Source organism: Ammospiza caudacuta, chromosome 29, assembly GCF_027887145.1.
Source record: "Ammospiza caudacuta isolate bAmmCau1 chromosome 29, bAmmCau1.pri, whole genome shotgun sequence".
Classification (NCBI taxonomy): domain Eukaryota; kingdom Metazoa; phylum Chordata; class Aves; order Passeriformes; family Passerellidae; genus Ammospiza; species Ammospiza caudacuta.
The window spans coordinates 5,116,766-5,122,290 of NC_080621.1; positions in this window are offsets into that span (position 1 = coordinate 5,116,766).

Consider the following 5,525-nt stretch of genomic DNA (forward strand, 5'->3'; position numbering starts at 1 on the left):
AAAGGAGATGCACCGGACTTTTTCAGTCTTCAGCTTCTTGTTTATTTTTATCTTATATAATGTTTTGCATGCTGTGCACACCAGGCTTAGCATGCTGGGGAAAGCACCTAAAAATGGCTCTAAAATGTATGGTTCCAAGGTATTTTAAAGGTTTCTCTTCCAATTAGCTCTTAAAATGTACATTATTTCTACTTATTGACTAATAGCTCATCCCTTGACTGTCTACATAACCTCTGCACTGTGCTTTCCTTGACCAATCACTCTGTGCCACCAACACTGCAGAAAATGGAGCAGATGAAGAAGACAGTGACTACATCCTAATTCCTCCATCTTGCTTCCTCTCTACATCATACTAAAAATCCCCAAACCTAAATTTCCCACCCAATTGGCATACTACACTACTCCCTATTATCTATTTCACACTTGGTAAATTCTAATCTATCTCAAAGTCCTGGAAGTCCTCTCCATGGGTGAAGATTAAAGGCAGTGTTTCTCTGCAGGTCAGGATCCCTCAGAGCAGACAGAGAAATACACCCTGCTCCCTGGATTCCCACCCATTTGACCTAAAACCTTTAACTTTAAAGATTTTAAGTTACCCAAAAATGTTCCAGGAAAGTAGGATTAGAAGGAGAAGAAATAGGGAACAGAAAGACAGAAGATCCATAGAAAGACACACACATAGGTAAAAACTGCTGGGGTTCCAGCATCGCCAAAAGAGGAACCCCAGGAGAAGGCAGGATGCAGACGATGGGCTGGCCTCGTGCTCCAGCTTTTAACCCCCCCGGACCTTCATGGACCCACCCCTGGCGTGGGACTGCCAGTTGCTTGTCCAATCAGAGCCAGGATAGCACCAGCTGCTGGTATGTGATTGATTGACAGCTGAGCCAATCAGAGCTGGGATAGCACCACCCCTGCTGTGTGATTGACAGCTCTGCCAGGCCAGGGCTGGGGGCGGGCCTCTGTCCCACCACAAACCAAGGCCTGGCCTGGCCCTGGCCCCACATTAGCATTCCAAGCATTCCAAGGTTTCTCAGGACATCGATCTCATCCAGCCTCTAACAGCAACCATGGTTACACTACGGCACCTCATGGAACCATGGGTCAGTTGTGACAATGCACGTCCAAGGACACCACGGTGACAGTACAGAACCTCATGGAACCAAGGGGCCATAGTGACACTGTGGTGCCTCATGGAATCAAGGAGACCATTGTGAAAGTTGGGGGCCCCAAGAAACCCATGGTCCATGGTGACCTTGTGCAGCCCATAGTGTCATGGAGAAGCCACTGTGACACACTGAGGGCACATGGAGCTGAGGGGCCATGGTGACACATCAGGGCTTTGTGGAACCACAAATCCATTGTGCCATTGAAGGCCTCATGGAAACATGGGGCCATTGTGACACTACAGAAGCAAGGGGAACATTGTGACACTCCAGGCCCTCATGGAACCAAGGAGACCATTGTGACACTGTGGGGTCCCATGGAACTAGGGGAACATGGAACACGTCTGGCTGGCTGGTCCTCCTGGGGACCGCCTGATGGGTCTGGCTGACCTTGGCATGTTGAGGGCCCTGAAGCCATGGGGCTCTGGGCTTTCCTTCCTGTGGGAGAGAACTGTTCTTCTCCTCCAGGGACCCAGGGCTAAAACTGGGATTCTTCCTCCAAATTTCCTTATATGCAAAGATTGTTTTCAGATAAAATCTGCCAGGACAGACAGATCTGGCTTCCTTGCCCACCCAACAGGCCACCTCTCATTTGCCCTTGAAACACTGGGACCACGTGCTTTTCTTTCTTAGGTGAAAAAACATCCATCTTGACCAGTCACATATGGCCGAAATTGGGCATGTGCCTCCAGAATTCCCTACATCCAAGGATATCTCCCAGACAAAAGCTTCCCGGACTGACAAGTCTGGCTGACCTTGGCTTCCTGAGGGCTGGCACTCATGTTGCTCTGAAACACTGGGGCTCTGTGCTTTCCTTCCTAATGAAAATAACTCTTCCTGTTCAGGTGCCCATGGCCAAAATGGAGATTCCACCTCCAAAATGCCCTATGTCCAAGGACAGCCCCTAGACAAAAGGTGCCAGGAGAGACAGGTCTGGTTGGCTTGGCCTAAGACTGGCCACCTCTCATCTTCTTCCAGAGTACTTGGACTTCACGTTTTTCTTTCCTGTGGGGAAAAACCACCCATCTTCACCAGGTGCCCATGACCAAAACTGGGATTCCACCTCCAAAGCTCCATACATCCAAGGATTGCTCCCTAGTTAAAGCAGCCAGGACAGACAGGTCTGGCTGCCCTTGGCCTCTTGGGAGCTGACTCTCACCTCTCACCTACTTTCCAGACACTGGGGATTGGTGCTTTCCTTCCAATGGAAAAGAACTGTCCTTCTTCTTATGTCACTTGGGTGAGAAATTGAGATTCCTGCTCCCAAATTCCATATACCCAAGGATTCCTCCGTGACAAAAGCTGCCTGGGCAAACAGGTTGGGCTGGCTTGGCTTCCCAGGAGCCACCTCTCTCCTCATCTGCCTTTGAAACACTGGGACTCTGTGCTTTCCTTCCTATGGAAAAGAACCGTCCTTCATATCTACACAGAAATTGCCAAAACTGGGGCTCCAGCTCTCAAAATTCCCTATATCTAAGGGCTGCTTTCAGACAAAAGCTACCAGGACAGAGACGTCTGGCTGGCCTAGGCCTCTGATAACTGCCTTTCATCTGCCCCTCAAACACCAGTGTTTCTGTGCTTTCCTTCCAATGGAAGAACTGTCCTTCTCCTCCAGGTGTCCATGTCTGAAATTGAGATTCTACCTCCAAAATTCTGTATATCCAAGGGTTGCTCACAGGCAAACTCTGGCAGTACCATCAAGTCTGGCTGGCCTTGGCCTCTGGTGACTGCCCCTGTAACACTGGGGCTGGGTTTTTTCCTTCCCATGGAGATCCCTGGGACATTGTAGGGACCTCATGGAACCAAGGGGATCATTGTGGCACCACTGGAGCCCATGGAACCAAGAGGCCATGGTGACACAGAGGGGCGTCATGGAACCCAGAGACCATTATGGCTCTGTGGGGCCTGATGCAACCATGGAGATCATTGTGACCTGTTGGAGAGTTTTGCTCAGACATAGCTTGAAGGAAAAAAGGCCATGAAAAAATACAGCTGATTGAAAAGTAAAAGGCAGCTGTAAACAGCAAAGTTCTCAGACACGTTCCTGTAAACAGCAAAGTTCTCAGGCTTGTTTTTTAATAACAAGTAAATACCTTGTCCTTGAATAGTGATGGGAAAGCAGAGTGACAAACATGGAGGCCTTGAGAACAGTCAATAACAGGATGAGAAAAACAAGTTTTGGTCTCAATAACAAACCACAGGTATTGAAAACAAGAGGAGGGGTTGGTGTGTAATCTGTAGCCAATAATGAGCTCGGGTTTTGCAATATGTATGAACTTAATTAACACGATTATAAAAGTGTGCATGCTGGATCAATAAATCGGAGTTTGATGCTGATCAATTAAGATGGGTCGGCTCCCTTCGCTTCCTCAGTGACCCTTCAGGGCCTCATGTCACCAAGGGGGCATTATGGCACCCCAGGGCCTCATGGAAGCAAGGGACCATTGGGATACTGTGGGACCCCGTGGAACCGAGGGAACATGGAACAGATCTGGGTGACTTGGCCTCCCACGGGCCACCTGACAGGTCTGGCTGACCTTGGGATGTCAACGGCTGCCTCTCATCATCTCCTGGAGCAATGGGGTTCTGTGCTTTCCTTGCTATGGGGAAGAACTATCCCTCTTTTCAGATGCCCATTGCCAAAATTGGAACTCTCCCTATAAAATTTCCTCTATGCAAGGGAATCTCCTAGAAAAAATCCTCCTTTCTATGGCTGGCCTTGGCCTCTAGTGGTCACCTCACATTGGCCCCTGAGACACTGTGGCTCTGTCCCTTCCTTCCTATGGAGAAGAACCAGACTTTTTGTCCAGGGGCCATGACCAAAATCAGAATTTGGCCTCCCAAATTCCATATATCCAAGGATAGCTGCCAGGCAAAAGTAGCCAGGTCAGGCTGGCTCTGTCCTCTGGTGATTTTCTTAGACTCTGAGCTGAATGTTTTCAATGTAAAACATCTTGGAGAGGGCCCAGAGATCTCCCAAGGTGGGGTTTTGAGGCCTCAGGCACATGACCACTACCTGTGGACAAAGGAGCTCTGTGCTCTGTGCTGTTGTGGTGGTTTTGCACCACAGAAGTGATGTTCTAAGACTAGCTGCTAGCAGTTTCCTCCATGTCTGACAAAATAACCAATCAGTAATTAGCTTTGAGAATTGACAATCTGTTAAAACACTAAGGAAACTGTACACGCCTCTGTGAAGACACATGTTAAAGATCAAAAAACCGCTGGGGCTTGCCTGCAATCCCCAGGCAGGGGGAGGAGAAGCCATCGGCCCCTGGCCGTGCTGCTGCTGTGTTCTGGCCTGGCTGCTAAGATCCTGGCCCTCCCCCCAGCGCGGCCCATCCTGACACAGCCCCAGTGCAGGTGCTGCAGAAACCTCCATCATAAAACAGCTCTGGCAGCAAGCACCGAGCCCAGCCAGGGTCACGGAATCATCTGCAGGCCCCGGGTGAGATATGAACTCTTTCAGTGCTTCCATCCTCCCTCGAGTGAGAGAAAAGGACAAAGTGCAGGCACATAGAGGAGCAACATGAAAACACTGAGGCCAGTGAAGAGGAAGTTGAGTCCCTGATGGGAGGGATGAGGAGATGTCCCGATCCTGGTGCTGAAATCCTCTTGCAAAGCTATGGAGAAGGATGTTATTGATACATCAGACTCTCTTTTTCCCTATAACGCATTGAAAAGTATGAGGAAATTACTTGTTCAACAAAGCCTACTATGGCAGTAGCTCTCTGGCCACAGAGAGAAACACAACTTTCCCAGGCATTGTTTTGGAAAAGCCTTTGGAGAAGATGGGAAAAAAGAAAAAATTCTTAGCCTAATTTGCTGCTCTTGGTATTTTGAACAAGTTGAATGTGTTATGGAGATCTGTTTACCAAAGGGCGGGTTCTTAATTAGCCAATGGTGATGGCGTTTTGATTGGAGGACCATTTAGGTCCACCTGTAGCAAACTGGGGTATAAAAGTATGGGTTTCTTAATAAAGATTATTGATCACCCTTCTGTGAATCATTGAGTCAATGTCTATTATTACCTGGCCAGGAGCCCTTAATGTGATAGGCCTCCATGCTAAAGTAAGCAAATGTTGAAGTAGCTGTGATCGCATGAGAAGTTTGAAAAGAGAAAGAGAGAAGAGTGTTGAGACCCTGTGCCCTCATAAAGAAAAGAAGATCTCTGTATTCAGAGATGAAGATGATTTCAGAAATAGGTGAAGAGGACCTTTGCTCTTCACCAGCTCATCTTTAAACTAATACCCCACAACCTGACATGGCCCATAAACATAGCTTTGGGAAAAGTTGTGGAAAAAATGGGAGGGACTTCACAATTGCAGATTTGCCAGGCAGCTGCTATTCACTGAAATTGAGAGC